This window comes from Ambystoma mexicanum, chromosome 5q, assembly GCF_040938575.1.
Source record: "Ambystoma mexicanum isolate Mex_15411 chromosome 5q, UKY_AmexF1_1, whole genome shotgun sequence".
Lineage (NCBI taxonomy): Eukaryota > Metazoa > Chordata > Amphibia > Caudata > Ambystomatidae > Ambystoma > Ambystoma mexicanum.
Window position 1 is genome coordinate 1,286,331,318 of NC_090933.1, and position 19,723 is coordinate 1,286,351,040.

Below are 19,723 nucleotides of genomic sequence, written 5' to 3' on the forward strand. Positions count from 1 at the left end.
GTTTCTCTGCCTAGGAAACTAATAATAAAGGTAAGTCTGTGTCTTTGTCCTAAAAATTATGCAAATTGTCCTTGTGTCCAAAACGTACCTGACCCTCATACTTGAAATGAAAAATTAAAGGTGAATGGTAAATGTCTCTGATTTTAATCTAGCAAAAAGTGTACATAAATCAAATATGAAAACAGAACATATAATCCTTGAACCCAGGGGTTGGTTCCCTTCCCTGGGATAATTTCAGGTAAGATAGTGAAACTGTCTTTCTCAAACAATGATTCCTTAAGAGGAACAGAAATGTCTCTTTCACACAACACGTTCTTAAGGATGTCTCTTCTTCAGTAAAGTCTTTAGATCGCCTGGTGTACTCTCCTGCCAGATATCTTTTCACAATGTCTTTTCCTTTCATATGTTTTATATGGATTACCTGGTATACTCCTCTGCCAGGAATCCTTACCTCTGGGTCTTGCAGATCCCCTGGTATACTCTCCTGCCAGGTATCGTTCCCCCAAAAGGGCTCACTGCCTGTTGTGCTTCTTTCAACATGACGTCCTACAATGTTCTCTTTCTCTTTTAGTATAACACAGTTGTATTTCTTCACTTTTTATACTTCATTGGCTTCAGGCACTACTTCTTACAACTTCCCCCATTTTGACATCTCATAGATGGAGACTTGTTCAAGTTCTGTTTGTTAACATCTTCACTAGTATTCATTTGCTTGTGGTAATGCTTGTTACAATTTTCCTCAAATTGACATCTCATTTAAAGAGACTTGTACAGATTTTGTTTTTCATCTTCTTCATTAATGTTCATCTGCTGATGATAATATTTACTCCAACTTTCCACATATTGACTTCCCTTATATGAGGATTTGTGTAAATTGTGTCTTTTTAATTTACTTGGTCGGTATTCAAAATAAGTGTTCAATTCTTCATTTGCCTGTCGACATGCCCCGCGATCCCCAACACCTATTGGCAGATTTACCAGTGTTTGATGGTGTTTCTGGACCAAAGTACGCTGCTGTGGTAACGTTTCGACTCTAGGAAGTCTTCCCCTGTTTTGCAGACCCTCATTTGAGTTCCCACGTGGGCTACGGATTCATTGAACGGAAGATAGCACAGGAGCAACATGCTGGTCTTGGAAGCAAGACCACACAGAGCAACAGAGGTTCAAATCCCGGATCTCCGTTTAGAAACCAAACTCAGGTATGGTATTTGGTGTGTTATAATAAAAACAATTAAATAAATAAATGGCCGATGGAACTGAGGCTGTTAATAAGACAGTGAGCCTCATTACAAGATTTGCGGAATGGGTGAACGGGCTCCGCTAATGGAGGCGGACCCGTTAAACCCATTCTGCAAAATTACGAGGTCCCCTCGTGGGACCCGGTAAGGACGCCTGGTAAAACAAGGTGTCATTACCAGTCCCACGAGGGGACCAGGGAGCTAACAACGGGGCGGTCGTACTCGGCCCGTTGTTAGCTCCCTGCACCCATTCCCGTTGAGCCCTATGGGGGCTCAAATAGGAATGGGGAAGGTCCGGGTTCCCTGTAGGGGGAATTACTGGGCCCTCCAAACTCGGAATGGCCTGGTAATTCCCCATTCAAGGAACCGCGACCCGGTTTTGAAGGCAGCCATGCCGCCAATAGCAGCATGGCTACCGCCAAAGCCGTAATGAGGCCCAGTGTCTCCAACAGCCTTGCTGCTGCTGTCTGTCTTACAGCGGTTCCTCCAAGGCATCCGCCGCATGTTTCATGTCACTCTGGTAAAGTATGCTCACAAGCGGTTGCTTGTAAGCATCGGTCTCTCCCAGCATGGCCCGTCTCCATAAGTCTGCTTTTGCCGTCGGTTCTGCTATCCGATTCGCCCACTCTGCATCTCTTTTCTCCTCTCCTTATTTGAAGATGTTCAACCTGTTTAAATGTCTGTGCTGCTGATTTCCATTGGGGCATGTAGTCCTCATGTTTAGCTTGGTGTTTCAATCAATCCACATCAACGACTTCTTCCTCTTCCCAGTACTTGAGGCTTTATGGGAGTTGAAGTCCATTTGTAGATTTAGACTTTTTAAAGTTATATTGCACATGATCCACCATTACAATACCACACCCACGGTCAGGGTCAGGTAGCGGCTGCCTTCCCCTGGCCATGTGGGAGGAGATCATTACCAATGAATCAGTGATGGCTCCTCAGGATTCATCACATACCCTTTCCCTAATGTTGCTGGTTTTCATAGCCCCTGTTGGGAACCAGGAAAGGAAATCCACATTACCCTGTTGTTTCCCTTTTTGATGTTCTACGGTGAAACAATAGGGCTGTAGCATGATTTCCTTATTGAAGTCGGCTACCTTTAACACAGGTTCACTACACAAGATATGTTTCTGTTTATTAAGAATAACAATATTAATTATTTCCGATTGTACTCTTTCAAATGGCATTTTAGGTACATAAGAATTACCACAGATCTTTAAATCTGAAAAATATGTCTGTGATAAATGGGTTGTATGGTTAAATCTCTTAGCACATAATTTAAACTGGCACAGCACTGATCCTAACATTAACGTTTTTGCAACCATGAACCATATACATTCAGACATCGTCATGATTTAGATATGTGGACCAAATTCATGTGATGGTTGCGTAGATACATTTTGAAGAGTGGAGCAGTATTAGGCAGAATCCTTTGCAGTTCCCTTAGGGAGCACTACAGAAGATTAAGACTACAGGTGAGAGCAATAACTCCCCTTTGGTATCAGTCTGTACCACAAAGATTTAGTTGGTAGCTGTGGCTAAGCAGTCAGACTTATCTCAAGAGGGAGATGAGCAGTATTCAGGGTTTACACAATAGGACTACAGTACTATGGAACAAGGAAACACTGACCAAATCTTTGTATCAAAAAGAATATATACACAATATATATGCATTTTCACTACATTTTTGTACCAGGGCAAAGTTTGCCCAAGGCTAATACGGAATGGTATTAGCACTAGGGCAAACTTTGCCCTGATTCAAAAATATATCTTTTTAGCACTAGGGCAATTTTTGCCCTGGTTCTTTTAATATGTCAAAATGCACTTGTTATGATGCAATAGTTTTCTAGTGTGTGCCACTGTTTATAGAAATAGGGCAAACATTGCCCTAGGGCTAATACTGTGCAACTTTGCACTTGCACCAGTGCAAAGTTTCAGTAATCTGGCCCCTCTTTCTCTCTTCATTTCTTCCCCTTGACTTTCCATTTTTTCTTCTGGGAGACTTCAATCTCCATCTTTCTACTATACGCTCATCCTCTCCTTATCTCTTTTTTAATTGATTTAGTTGAATAGACTCAACCTTTCAATACACAGCAAAAGTAAAACAATATCCGCATATTGCAATTACATAAACAGGAATATCATAATTACACATAAAATAATTTTGTGCACAGTTGCATGGGACATCTCATCATTTGATTACACAAAGACCTAGATATACAACCAACAATATTGCAAGGATGAAATCAGAAAAAATAAAGATTCATGGTTGGAAATAAATTAATTCAACTTAAGGGACAATAAGAAAGTTACAATAGCCAGTCTAATAGACGCTTGCCGACAATGAAACAGTCAATCCATAAGGACTTGCATGTTATGACAGAATAATCACAAAAGAAGCGTTGGAAAAACATCTTAGAGCTGGGCATTCAGACAGCAGGTGTTCAAGAGTTTCAGATTGATACTTGCTCTTGCAAAATCTACATACATTATTTTGCTTTGGAATGATCCTACGTTTCGCGAGGGGGTCATTTGTACACCATAGATTGAATCGTGTAGGGGAGGATTGGTCCAAGAGACCCCCCTCGCCTGCATCCCCTCCCCCGGTGAGGGCCATGGCTCGTCAGGGGTCCCCTCCTTACCACCAGGGCCCAGGTGGTGGATGGCTCACCTGCCGAAGACATTGACCAAACCTGCTGAATTTAGCTAGGCCTCGGAAACCATTTTGTCTAACGAAGATGGTGTGAGCCCGGCGCACCGCAGCGCGGCCCCCACCTTTGGAGAGTTTCAATTATCCCTGTGGCCGCAGCTCCCTGGCAGATCCGCTGTGAGCCCGTTCCCACGAACAAGACGGACATGAGCTAGTGTAAGATACGAACACTGTAACATTTCACCTTCCGCAGTGTATCGCTGCTCCCAGCATGACCCGGCCAGCAGAGCCTGGGTGGAAAAAGAACTGTAAAATGGTCCTTTGATAAAAGCAAAAGTTCCCAAATACTAATGACAAAACTACCTGTGATGGAAGTGTTCTCTCCACAACCTCTTTGACTGAAAAACCTGTAAAATGTACAGATATGGCAGAATACATGCTCACATGACATTAGGAATGAAGCACCCACATCACTGCAGTTATGCACAAATAGTAAAAGCTTCCCGGGGGGTTATTTGTTATGCGTATCATCGAAAAGATTACACCCCACGGTCCCGCGCCATAACCGAACTAATGCTGCTAGAGTGCAAAGAAAGACAAATGCAACCATATTGAGGGCTCGTGTAAAGGGTGCATGAAAATGCACCCTTCATGTGTGTGTGCCCAAGCCCATTATGTGCCACTGCCGTCAGTTGTAGTGGCAAGTCGTTTCTATGCGCTCCACCAACCTCACTACTACCTCACTCACTACGAATGTATAAGCATATAACAAAATGTTGTAGGTGTTAAAAACATAGTGTACGAGTAATGTGCTCGGATTGGTTATATGAGAGACATTAACAATATTAATACGTGAATTTAGAATGACTCAATTAGTATTGTATATTATCTGAATGTTAATGCTACCTCCGCCTAAAATCAGCAACACACGAGGAAAAGACCTTTGTGAGCACGTGCAAGGCCATTCCCCCTTCCTCCCAGCAAAGCCTGTCAGACGAGAACGCAGAGGCCTGTGCCGCACTGCCACCACCTCCCCCAACTCGGCTGGAGCCGCTTCAAAGATTTGTAGTTCTCTCTGCAGCACCCAAGGCCACGGCCCGCCACCTGTATTATTTACAACCCAGCAGTAAAACTCAGCCTGAAAACACAAGTCCAGAGGCGCCCTTTCTTAAGCCCCACGACCCACCGGCTCACCTCAGGTTAATGGCCCCTGTAAAAGTAGGACATCCAATATTATGGCAACATTACAGCAACACATCCATAATGACTTCTAACAAGACATGATGACATGTACCGCCTGTCCCATGCCCTGAGACCCAACCCCACGACCTATGGTACCCGGTCAACAGGACGCTGGTAACCATGTACTGATGAATCGCCATCAAACCCCGCTCTAGGTGCATTCCTCCTGTGTTGCATTAACCTGTAGAATAACCTATTGGAAGATTTACTAAAGAAGATAATATTGCAAATGACTGAATGACTGCGGTGTGCATGGCCTAGGGCAAAGAAGTCAGGAAAAGACATTCATCTCTGACACTGGCCACAGTGGCACAACGACACCGCCCGGATGAACCCAGCTGACCCGCCAGGCCCAGCCCAACCCACGAGGCTGACCAGTGACGTCCTCCAGCCGCGGCCAACCACATCACAGAAGCACCTATAGCTAGTCGTCGCCATCCAATCCCACTGAACTTGTGCCCCCTATAGTATGTAGGTTCTGGTGACGTTTTTTGTAAATATATACGCCTGTCTTTGCTATTGTCAGACAGAGCGCTCTCAGAGTTTGCAGAGTTCTTTGCATGCCCTATTCTGATTGATAAACTCCCATTTACGCTCACCCGCACTTTGTCTTGGCCTTATTCCCATCCTGGGAGAGTCCATCATTGTCTCTCATTGCGGGGAGGATCGTGCTGGTTGGGGACGCTTGCCTTCAATCGGAATCTCATAAATAGTTCTCTATGTTTTGTAGATGGAAATTTAATAGAATAAGATTCCACAGTATACATGCGTTTTAGAAGAAATTGATGTTGTTGAACGAATGACATGGTGAGTAATTACGGCTCACATTTCAGGCGTACCCGCCCCCCATCCGCCGGCCAACGCTGGAGGGCCTTACATGCCACAGAAGAGCCCAGTGAAATATGGGATCAAGCGGGTGTTGGGCTTTTGACTCTAAGGCCTGAGCTACGAATGTAATCAAGCGAAGGGCAGGGGTGGGGTGCGTTCATCTCGTCTGTGCCAATATGGTTTTGGTCTGTTATGGATTATATGGACGATGTCTCCGATATTGGGAGAATGTATCACGATCAGAGCGGTGAGTCACGGTGTTGCTGAAGAAGGTGTGTCCTTTATTTAGAAACCCATTGTGACTATTCGTTTGCCTGCTATTTATCATCAGGCAGCTAAATGACATCTGGCTATGCCTCCAAAATGCTGTGGACCTATTGCAGGTCGGTATGGGAATTCGTTAATAACTAACAGGAGTGCGGAGGACTCGTATTGGGGAAATACTTTTATGATCTACCGTTCACTTCGCTTCGGGAAGTAGTGGATTTGTATATTTGAATGTTGGCATTGCCACTGCTGCATATGTGTGCCTTTCTAAATCTTTTGCTTTCCTGATGCATATGGTGGCCAGGAATTATGGTCATTATCACCTATTGTGCAGATTATTAATTGTTATTTATTGCCTTGCTGTTGGGTTGGCATGAGAGTTATGTAATTGGGCCATGATAACTAGTTGATGCCGCTGTATAATGGTTAATGGTTCTTTCAATGTGGGATATGTGGTACGCTCTAGTATATTTATTGTCCTAACTGCAAGTAACTATAATCGACCAGCCTTTCCTAGTTTTTTGCTGTGCGGTTGGTTTTGGGGAGGAAAGAGTTATATCTTCTGGTGGCCGGGTCCCTCTTTTGGGTCTTAATTCATAGATTAGTGTTAGGTTTTAGTAATTATAGTGGGCTAGGGATATTGCTATCATATGTTTGGGAATTACATTTAAATATTCTTGCCCAGGGTCTGGTAGATGGGGGCGTGAGTGGATGATACTGAAATGTTGTGATTGAATGCTAACAGGTTTTCTTTCTAGGTGATGTCCATTTCGTGTAAAATATTTGTTGCTTTTATTTCATTGGGGAATATGGAATCTTGGGGATATCTGTGGGTGTTGGTGACATTTTAAACAATTATTATATTATATCTTATGGATGCACCTTTACATCAAAGTTGAATGTTTTTTCCATGCGAGTTCTCCTTTTGCCAAATCAAATCATTCTAAGTACTTAAAGCTGGGATCACATGATGTGGTGCAGTTTATGCCACATCATGCAAAGGGGGAGAAACATATTCCATGTCTTTTTGAGTGATACTTGGGTGTTTCTGTGATGTTTTGGATGTTTATGTTCATGCACCATGGGGATGCTTGAGAGGGGCATAGCTCAATACAATTCGCTTGTTTCCATGAATGAGGTATTGGTTGATATGTTAAGAAAAGATGCGTTGGTGGATGTTTCACTGGTTGTTTTGAAGTGCCTGGCTGGGCATTAGATGTGGGGATGGGTAATACGCTATGCAGGTTGGTGGGGGTGTGATTTATGTAGTGGAATGACAGTCTAATTGATGGGTGGATTACCTTTGAAGATATAGGGACATGTATATCCTGCATATTTAAACGTCATTAATATGAGTGTCATAGTAGAATGGGAAGACTTTTGGTAGTGCTTGACAAACTGAAGAAATTTGGGGGTTTGGGCTTGGTGATATTGTTCATAGGCTTATAGGAGGGGTGTCCAGGACACTGGACTTTTTAGAATGTTATATCAAGTATATAGTTTTTGTCTGTTGTTGTTGACTTGCTTCTATTTCAGAGGGGGGGTTGTTTTGTTCACATCTTGTGGTATCCTATGTAGATTAACTGATATAGTAGAGGATACTGTAATTGATGTGCTCGTAATTGATAAAAGACCTGAGAAAATGGCTAATGAATTACATGTGCTTACGTGGAATGTAAATGGATTAAACAATACAAAGAAAAGGATCAAGATAATGAAATACATGAGAGAATTGAAGTGCGATGTTTGTTTTGTTCAAGAGACTCATTTACTTAAAGAGGAAATTGGTAGCCTTAGAAAAGGTTGGGTTGGAAGGATATATGGCTCAAGTTTTTCATCTCGATCAAGAGGAGTGGCAATTTTAATCAAGCGGAATTGTCCTTTGAAGATTGTATGGGAAATGTCAGACAATGAGTGCAGGATGGTGGCTTTGCTGGTTAATATTCAAGGTTGTTTGGTGATGTTATGTAATATTTATGCCCCGTCAGTAGATGATGGTTCATTCTTTAGGCAAGGAGTGTACCAGGAAATTTTAGACATAGTGATCGTTACTATGTTTCTCTTAAAAACTTGTTAGAGGAACATGCTAAACGAGATTGTTGGAGATTGCAACATCCGCATGCTAGAGAGTACAGTTTTTACTCAGGTGCACATTCAGTTTATTCCAGAATAGACATGTTGTTGACAGCTGGTCTGATGACCAAGAACTTTATGTCAAGCCAGATTGGCCCGATCTTATTGTTGGATCATGCTCATGTGAGGATGAACATTGACTTGGGAAATACTGTTCGGAGAACATACACGTGGAGAATGGATAATGCGTTTTTAAAGATGGAAAAAGAGGTGGATAAGTTGAAGGCAGAAATTGTTGAAGGCTAGAGGTGGTCTGGGAAGCTTTAAAATGCACTATGAGGGGTTATCTGATTAATTTGACGTGTGGATTGAGAAAGAAAACTGCAAATAGACAGAAGGAATTTGAAATTAGGGTTGTTGCTTTATCAAAGACAGTTATGGCTGACCCATCTGACAGAGATAGTATTTACTGAATTAAGGATACTGAAAAAGGAACTTAATGGCATAATTGAGGAAAAGACAGAAAGAATATATTGTAACCTGAAATGTGATTACTTTGAAAAGGGTGAGAAGTGTGATAAATGGTTGGCGTATAGATTGAGAATTAGGGAGGCTGAAAGATCAATTGCATCTATTCAAGATAAGGGTGGCCAAATCACTTTTATGCCGAAAGAAATTAACTATGTTTTTCGGGATTATTACATGCATTTATATAAGAGTGAAATTGATGCGCCTGCCAGGACTATTGACTTTCTGGAGAGTGTAAATCTTGCTAGGGTTTCGGATTGTGACTCACAGTTATTGGAGAAGGATCTGACAATAGATGAGATTAAGATGGCTATCGGCAAACTAAATGTGGGAAAATCGCCGGGGCCTGATGGCTTCCCGGTAGAATTCTACAAGATATTGCCTGATTCAGCCCTGAATCTTCTTAAAGATATGTATGTGTCATCTTTGGATGAGGGTGTACTGCCGGCGTCGACTAGACATGCTATGATATCTGTCTTTCCGAAGAAGGGCAAAGATGAAACGCTTCCTGGAAGTTATCGACCGATTAGTCTGATTAACACAGACAATAGAATCTTGGCTAAGATCATGGCTAGTAGATTGGAAGGTCTAATACCGAGGTTAATTAGTGAAAATCAGTCGGATTTTGTAAAAGGGAGGAGTACCTCCAGTAATATCAGGCGTTTATTTCACACACTTAATAAGGCATCGAATGAGACTGAAGTGATAGCTGCGTTTTCATTGGACGCGGAGAAGGCTTTCGATAGGGTGGAGTGGAACTACTTGTTCTTGGTGCTTGAGAAGTTGGGTTTTGGAGTGAATTTTATATCATGGATTAGGCTCTTGTATACGGAACCGACAGCAGATGTTAACACTAATGGGATTCGATCTGATCCATTTAGACTGGAGAGGGGGACAAGACAAGGCTGCCCGCTTTCACCTTTGTTATTTGTTCTGGCGATTGAACCTTTGGCGGATGCCATTCGTGATCAACTGGATATAATTGGTGTTTCGTGTTGGGGTTTGTGTCAAAAAATATGGCTGTTTGCAGATGACATACTTTTGGTCCTGCAGGATTTACGTCTTTCATTATCGACATTGATGGGAGTCTTAACCTCATTTCAGAAGATTTCTGGTTTTAGAGTGAATTGGGACAAATCTGAAGTGTTACCGCTGGTTCCTGGGTGTAACAGAAAATATGTCACTGATCTAGGGTTTCGGTGGTTTCCCGATAGGATGTTGTATCTGGGGATTTGGATCACCCCGAAGATTTGTGACTTGGTAAGAGTGAACATGAATGTGATTACAGTGGCTTTTAAATCCGATTTAGAACACTGGGGGTTACTGAAGCTGTCGCTTTGGGGAAAGGTGAACGCATTAAAAATGATGTCAGCCCCTAAAATGAACTATATCTTAAGTATGATCCCTTTGAAGGTTAATGTATCTTATTGGAAAGAATTGGATAGGCTTATACAAGGTTTCTTGTGGGACAATAAACCGGCAAGACTGAGTTTGTGGAAGTTACAACTGCCTTTAGAGAAGGGCGGTTTAGGTGTACCAAACTTCAGGGCCTACCATCTGGCCTTCAGTTGTGCTTTTTTGGTGGATTACATGGAATTGAGTCCTAGTGTATGGGCTGTGGCCGAGGCAAGTGCAAATGGTCCATTATCTCCTAGGGCATTGTTAACCTCTATATCGAAGGGAGTAAAGGATATTCTGACTACATCACTGAGAGACTCCTGGAAGAATTTCAATGTCTTATTAGGTGTGGACGCGTACAGGGATCCGTGTGCGTCTATTTGGATGAATCCGTCTATTAAATTGAATGGCAAATCATTTTTCTGGCCTGAATGGTTTTTGGGAGTTATCAAATGGATTGGAGATCTCTTCAATGATGGTGTGTGGAAATCTGCGAGGGAATTGCAAAGTGAGTTCAGTATTGATGGATTCAGATTATCGGATTACAGGAAATTGAAGTTAGCTGTTGGTATAATTGATTTTCAGAATGGTCTAAACCTGGAATTTCTTACGAGGAAATCATTGGTGAATGAGGGCGGCTTGGCGAGCCGGATGTATAGGCAGATTGTTAATAATTATAAAAGCAATGATGGCCTAAGAATTGAATGGGGTCGGAGAATTGGAGCGGACATTACTGAGGAAAGTTGGATACGGATGTGTGAGAATGTCAAATTGTGTTCCTTGGGACTGACTGAACGGGTAAGACAAATTAAGATCTTGAATAGGGTGTACTGGACCCCGGAAAAATTGTGGAGGAGAGGCTTGAAGGATGGACCGTAATGTTGGGCCTGTGTTCAGGAAGATGGTACTATGGAACATATGTTGTGGCATTGTGTGAAGGTCCGTGGGTTTTGGAACGATATCGGTGGTATCTGTGAGAATGTCTTGGATGTGACAATTGATTTTAATTTTGAGACGTTAATTCTGGGGAATGATTCCATTTTGGAAGATCTCACTCTGTGCCAGAAAAAATGGTTCTTCAGAGGAGCTGCAATGGGTAAAAAGATTATCCTTAGAAATTGGAAGTCGATTGCTAATTTAGACAAAGAGCTGTGGCTGACTGAGATGGGGAATTTGGCAGCTATGGAGGAACGACTGTATAGAAAGCAAGGCAAAATAGGTTTGTTTCTTAAGATTTGGGGAAAATTTTTAGAACTGTGTTGATCTGAACTTGTAGGTAACGAGATGTGAACATGGGGTTGGGTGGGTTTGGGTCCTGAAATTTTGTTGTTTATTTACTGTTTCTGTGATTTTGTATATAATGTTAAAGTATTGTGAGTTGGTGTATTCTTATTTGTATTGTAAATAAATTATCCAAAAAAAAAGAAAGAATGGGTACTTCATACATTGTTCTCTTGTTGAGATCCAATCATATTGAGATAGTTTCACTTTAGATTTCAGTGGGTCTTCTTTTAAAAATTCATGCGATGTTCCTGTTAACGACATATAGGCTAAACTCTTTTTTTTCCATGTTAGCATCATCTTATGCTCAGTGGAGTTAACATATATTGATCCAGCGCGCATCCGGAAGGCCTCTAAAGTGCTAAGGCTGTTGGGCTGAAACGCTGTCTCTCCCTCTCTCAAACCGCTTTCTGGGACATTAAGGATACTGTGGAACAAGTCGCCAAGTGGAAGCTCCACGTGCGTGGCAACACAGACTTACAGACTCATAAGTAAATACCTGATACTCGTATAGGAAACAGTACTGGTTCTCGTTTTGTGCACTATTGACTTTGTGTCTGTTCTCGTTCTGTGCACTACTGACTTGGGTGTTATACCGAGACACACACCGCAATCTTACTCTCCTTTCTGCTTCCCTTGCAGCCCCACCTGCCGCCACGCCCACTGATACACCTCTTCGCAGCCTCATTCTTGCACAACGGCTATAGGTACTCCGGTGCACGCGCATTGCGTGCGCGCCTCTGGAAGTGCCTCTGAAGTGCTAAGGCTGTTGGGCTGTTCGGCTGGCGGGGGCAGGGGAAGATCCAACTCTAGAGGGAATAGCTCATTGGAATTATTCAATACCTGCTAATCTGCGTAAGTAACGTGGTGTGTTTATAGGTATACAATAGCTTCTTGTTTTTTATTCCTTGTTTCTTGGCATTTAATTGATTATATTCAGCTATGAGGAAAAACAAAATGCCTCCAATTAGAAAAGAGCCGGGAGCTGATTTTTTTGCTGCAGTTAATACGAGACGGGCCAGTTTAGCAAGAGCTATGGCATTACCTCTCCCTGAGTATAATGACGATGAGGAGGCCCTACTACAGTGTGCTCAAGATTGCTCTCTAATGGGCAAACCAGCTGAGGAGACTATTGACCCCTCCCAACCACTATTTGTGGAGGAGGAGGCAATTGACCCCACAAAAAATGCACAGGATAGTAGGCCTGCTCTGGAGGATTTGTGTGAACCCAAAAATCCTAACCATGACCAACTCACTGATACACAAATCATTTTTCGACCATCTGACTATATGTTTGATTGTAATACTGACCCCTTGGAGTCTGACTGCGCACAACCAGCAATGAATGCCTATACATCGGCCATGCTGGGTATTTTCAACCGGTTAATTTTGTCTGAATTAAGGAAACAGACGGCGGCTATTCTTAACTTAGCTGCTGAAGTGGGCAAGTTACCTGTAGTAATGGGGGATGCAGTATTTCGTGCATCCAGAGATATTTTTATTGACTCCCGTACTAAAGAATCGGACGACATCATAAAGAAATTAACTAGTGACACAAGGAAATCTTAAACAAGTGATGAAATTACAATAATATCCGCCACTTAGGATATCGATAGTTTTGCTCCTATAGATGATAGAGTGGATGGAAATAATGCTACGGGCATTAAAGACAGTCAGTCTAGCTGTGATGTTGGGATTCCTAACCAGGAGTCAATGGATGACTTCAAAATAAAAATATCCAAAAAACAGGGCAAAAAACTAGCTAAAAGAAAAAAGAAAAGCAAAGCCATTAACAAATCTTCTAGAAAATTCTACAAAGAGACAAAGACTTAAGAGTCAACATTTTGAATGCTGACGACACTACTTTAAAAAAAAAATCAGAAAAGCCAAGGAAGCGCACCATTGGTTTGGTTCTGATTCTCAATCCTGTCACAAAGTGACCCTAGATCAAGCCTCGCAGAGTGTATACTCAGAGGGTGATTACGCACTCTGTGAGGTAATTAAAAAGAAAAGGGACAATGTTTTTGAAATTTTCAAGGGATCCATCCAAACCTCCCATAATCCAGAGATAGTTAGCCACAATTATCAATCGGGGTTCAAAGGCACGGAGTTCAAAGGCTCAGACTTCCCTCCATTGGGGCCTACTCTGAATGTAAAAAGGATCAAACCCAATATCGACACAGGCAAACTATCTATTTTGGCCAAAAGGGTAGGCAAAACCACTGTCAATACGGGTCTTGATAGTTCCGAATGGGAAACTTCAAAAAGTATATCTTAAATAAACCACAAGAATGTACCTTGTCCTCGTTGTATGACCTCTGTGGGCACCAAGGAAGATCTGTCAACCTCAAATTTGACCAAAGTAACTAGTAAGGGGTTGGCTAACTCTGATCCTCTTTACAAGGAAGATGACATACGCCAATTGATCCTTAAGATATTTACAGAAAATTATATTCCAGTAGAGAAGATGCGTAATCTGGGTGACCCAACTGCTCCAACTTTAAACAACTCGTATAAAAAGATGGAACGAGAGGCCAAAAAAACAGAGGAGGATGGGTACTAGGAGAATGTAAATGTACTTGAGGGTGGCAGGGAACCCATGGATACTGACTTAACAAAATTGGCTCACCCAGAATTACCTGGGATGATTATGAGTTGCTTGTTTAACGACAGCGGCAATGTATCGCTGAATAGATCTTACATTTTATCGGTATTTGCATCCATCCCTGAGTTAAGGTTAATCACCTCAACAGACATATTCTTAGTCGACTGCATACACAAATTCAGATATGACTATGTACGTCTGGTTATTCCATCACCACTGGTTAGGTTACTTCTTTTGAAAGAAGCTGAACAGCTCCAATGTAGAGGTTTTGATATTTTGGAACATAATTACACAATAACTAACTCCCTTGCAAATACAGCCAGGGTTGCAGGTTACGAACCGGGGAAAGCCTGCAGTACTGAAAAACCAACAGGTGATCTTGATCTCTATTCTGACAAACAAGATTGGAGATGGTTGGCCCTCTCTCTGCGTGAATTAATCGTTACGCTGAAGCAGCTGGGCAAGCCTCTTTAGTGCTCCAAATAATATAAAGTTGCTTAGCTGGAACTCTAGGGGTTGTTTTAACTTAATGAACAATGAGAACCTGATGCTTCTGTTGGCACAGTATGATTTATTCTTATTCAAGAATCTTGGTCTACAGTGGGAACTTAGTTGGGAAGGTTATGATATGTCAACACTTACTGCCAAAGGAGGAAAGAAGAGCCGACCTAGTGGTGGTCTTTTAATAGCAGCCAAGTGTTCTAGTTATTTAATCAAAACTGGGGATTGGTGTGTTTCCAAATGTTTTCTCTTGGCTTCTTGTATGGTCTGGCCAATAGAAGAAGGTATTCCTTTACTTATTGTTAACGTTTATTGGAACCCCTGTCAGCACTCGGATCAGCAAATAGATGTTGAACTGTCCAATTTAGGGGCTGAAATTGAAACTTGGGTGCAAGAAAACCCCGGGGGGCAACTTGTTATTGCTGGAGATATGAATGCTGATTGTAAATGTGATTGTATGTCTGGTGATGTTATTTACTCGTCCATCGGTATACAGGTTAGCATAGGTGGGAATGCCAAATTGAGAGGTAGAATGTGGACACACTTTGCTAAAGTATTAGGTCTTGACTTGTTATATATTGACCACTTTACTTGGAAAGCTAGGGGGCATCAGTCAACAATACGCTATATTTTTCTGTCTTATGGATTGTCGAAACGTTTGCTGAAATTTGAAATTAAAAACTTATAACCATGGTATAATGTCTAATGTTAAGGGAAGTAGAATAAAATGGACATGGTAAAAACTGAAAAATGTACAGAACTATGGTAAGTGAGTATGATGCACTGTCTCACTATCAACGTGTAGATCACTACTCAGTTTATAATTTTACACCGAACCTTTTAACAACCATTATCAAGCTTGAGGATAGTCTACCTCTAAGGATTTGTGGATACAAAAATTAGTAATTCCATGCACATGTTGTAGCAAGATGAATCCTGTAGAGCCCCAGAGTAGAAAAGGGAGATTACGAGCGACTAGGCAGTATTGCAAAATTTGTTTTCTTGTTAATCGGATGTCAAATTCCAAGAAGAGGGGAAGGGCAGAGGGTGGTAAAGGCCTGGCACGACAGATACAAGATAGTCATGAGCAGCAGAAGTGGATTCCCTGAAGAGGGCCCCTGTGATGCCGAGAAGGGTGTAATGACTGTGCAGTTTTAGGCTTATCAGCTCACCACAGGAGTGTGTTTACGAAGAGCTCTTCTGCACGAAGGAGGGATGGGTGGGGGAAGGTTACGTGACTAACTGCTATGCTTATGTAAACTCCTTTGTGCACGTGCTAGAGATTGGAACCAAAGATATTTTGAAAATGTATATAAACCCTGCAGACCTAATGCTTATCAGCTCACTTCCCCGTTCTCTCAAGGACGCTGAAGTCATGCCCTTCCGCGGAATATTGACAAATAAACCTTTGTGACTTGACCAGCCGTCTTAGTCTTTTTGGAGTGGGGTCCCCTTTGACGGAAGTGGGGTCAGCGAAAGTGAGCCCCCAGATAAGGTTATGTAAAAATAATAACTACTCAACCGATCGTGAGGTACATGAACGCAAATGTTTGTTGAGGAAAGAACTAAGGTCTGTGCACAAATCTGGGCTACCCTTAACCATTATTTTGAACAAGAAAAAAAATTAAACACAGATACAAAAACTGGTTAATTAATCATAGAGGGATCCTCTCTCAACGTGATGGTGAGGCAATGCTGAATTCTCTATGGGTTGCAAACTCCTCTAATTTCTGGAACTTGATTAACGATCTGGAAAGACTACCGAAGGATCTAACATTGAATGTGATCACTGAAGATATGTGGCTGGGCCACTTTTGCAACCTCTATACCAACAATAAGACAATAGTGAGTATAAAAAGAGATACGGGCATAGCTTGGACACTTGAACATTCAGTTGGAAATATTGTGGGTTTGATTAAAAAATCTAAAAATTCGGGTGCTCCTGGTCCCAACAACTTATCCAACAAACTACTGAAACTTAATCCAGTATTGTGGGCCAAAATGTGTATCTGTTGTTCAACAACGTTTTGTCTCTCAAATATATTCCTCTGTCTTGGAGAGTGTCCACTGTTATACCGATTTTTAAAAAAGGTTCTAGATTGAGTCCCAAAAGCTATAGGCCAATTGCCATCGCAGATCCTGAGTCTAAATCGTTTGCTTCTCTGGTTCTTGTTGACATTCAAAAATGGATTCTGAATAATCAAATACTGGACCCCAAACAAATTGGGTTAAAAAAGAAAATTGGTACCGATTGTGGTGGTTTAATCTTAAGTTGTCCGTTTGCAAAATCAATGGAATTAGGTGCAAGGCCTCTCTTCGTCGCATCCATGGACTTAAGTATTGCATCTGACCTTGTAGACAGAAATACCCTACGGCCAATAGTGAAAATTCTGAACATGCCAAGACATCTTTTAGACATTGTTATAGCACTTTATTCAGATATCAGATTGAGTGTCTGATTAAATTCTGAAGGTCATCTCTCAAAAAAAATAATAATTCCTAACGTCCTTTGCCAAGGCTGCATGCTGGCTCCCACCACATCTAACTTATATGTAAGTGGGGCAGATACTGCAATGTCCAATAAAGGTCTGCTTGTTACGAAATTGAACAATGTTAGCCTTTCCTGGATGGCTTATGCAGATGATTTTTTATTAATGGACAATACTAAGGTGGGTCTCCAACGGCTAATCAAAGTTTTTGAAAAATGTGTATGTGACCTGTATCTAAAAATCAATCCAGTCAAAACAATTATTGTTCGCTTCGGTCGATCTAATAAAAGGGAGAGTGCTTTTACTTGGCTATTTGAAGGGAAATTGATTAGATCCCAAGCGGCATTCAAATATCTGGGATATTTCTTTTCTGGAGTAGGTTCAACTACCCTCATAAAAAGCCAACTAAAAGTTAAGGCGGAAGTCGCCATAAGGCAAATGCGAACTATCGAAAGGAAATTTGGCACATTTTCTATGGTACCTTTGCAGCAATTCTATATCATGAAGGTTATACCAAGACTGGTTTACGGTATGGAATTGTTCTCCAACGAATTGAAGGAATACCTTAAGTCCTTGGAGAGTAAAATCTGGAGGTCGGTGTTATTTTTTTTGCCTAAATGTATCCCGATTGAACTAATTAAATACGAATTTGGTCTACAATCTCTTGCAACCTATGTAGTCTGGAAAAGAATGTGTTTGTGGAGAAAATGCAAAATGTCCTGTGAAGGTGAATTATATATATATGTGTGCCAATAAGGAACAAACAAACCCTTTTATGAACATGCTACACTTAGAGACGATGCAGTGTCTTAGTTATCTAGAAATGTCTGTTACATCGTTGCTTAATAAACCCACTAGAATCAAAGAAAGCCTTACATGCTTTGACTGGCAGAACACCAAGAATCGAATTTTAACAACCAAAATGTATAAACAGGTTTGCTCAACATGGAAGTGGTATCCAGTCATGGAAGGATACTTCTTAAAATATCCTTGCAAGACTTTATGCGTTACAGGTTCAATGTGCTTCTAACTAATCAAATTAAATCTAGAAGAAATTGTAATCAGGATGAATGGAAATGGTGCCTTTTTTTGTAAATTGAGGGTGTGGTTGAATCATTGCAACACATATTTCTCATTTGTCCGGCACTAAGGAGTCAAAGGATTTTATACTTTGCAAAATTTGTACGATCTACAGAAAATGTTGACAGAGAATTCATCTGGAATAGAACGCTACGTGATAACAATACCTGTTGAAACATACGTATAACTTCCTTTTTGAGAAACGTTTGTAAACTGTGTTAAATATGGTTTATTTATCAAAACTGCATTTTGTTTTAATCATTCCGGAATGGTATTTAGTTTGCCCAAATAGTAAGATACTCAAGTGATAGATACCGAATCCTTAATGCACTTTAAATAGAGAAAAACCTATAATGTATAGGTGAGTGTTTATCAAAGCATTTTTTAGTAAAAAAATCAAATGAATAGTTAGAAGATTCCGCTAAGCTTTTTGCGAGAGTTATACATTTTGGTGATATTTTGGGTTTTCTTCTTTCTTGTTTTTAGCTGTATTTGAAATTTTTGTCTTTTTGTACAGATGGGTTTTTAATTTTTCTTTTTCTGTTTTATTCTGAAATATTATGGATTGTTTTTCTTTATTATGGTTTTGAAAATGTAGGTGTTAGACTAAGAATATTTGTATTTCTGATTTTGTGTTAAGGTTTTTGGTGTATTTTCTGTATATAGTTTCGTATTGTAATGATAGCTGTATACTCTATTTTTGTAAAGGTTTATAATAAACCAAAACAAATCCAAAAATATATATATATATTGATATAATGGTTATTAGGGAGCCTAAAGAAGAGGGAAAAGGGCATTTTCTATAAAATGAACACATCTTCCACATATAAGAGCTATCCAACGAGAGGAGGTCCACCTCATGCCTTAAAATGCGCATGGGAAGACTAAGGGGCAAGGATAAGACTTGTTTCCAAAAGAAACCCTCAGTTTGTTACCAAAAGCTTTCTGAGCGCCAACTTTGAGATTCAGCACCCTATAAAATGGTTGCTGCCACTTTCTGTTTATAAAGAGTTAATACTGGTAATAATGAGAAAGTCCCATTTTTCACGTGTAGAATGTGTGCTTGTGCCGTTGCTGCCTTGATCTTTCCATTTATTTCAACTAAGTATGGCCGATAAGATGCTTGGTTGTTGGAATTTAAGCCCAAATATTTATATTCGTCAACATAAGGGTTTCTGTAAGGGTTTCTCTTGCAAGAGCCATGTTGTAGAATTGCAGGTCTCAGTATCTTGGATTTTCCCAGGTTCACAGTAAGCAAGTTCAACTCAATGTATTTGCCCAATTGAAACTGTTGTTGCCGGCCCCGGAAGTTTTCACCAGAAAAACAAGGTTGTCGGCGTAAAACAATCATGGGACCACATGTTGGCCTAATTTTAGGGAATTAGAAATAATATTGAGGAAGTGTAATTTCATGTCAGAAATGAAATAAATCAAAAGAGCAGAGGTCAAAATGCAGCCTTGTTACGAGCCCCTGTAGCTTGTAATTGGGGCTGTTAGTTTCCCATCAAGGGTCCGCCGTACTTGGATGGTTGTACTTGAG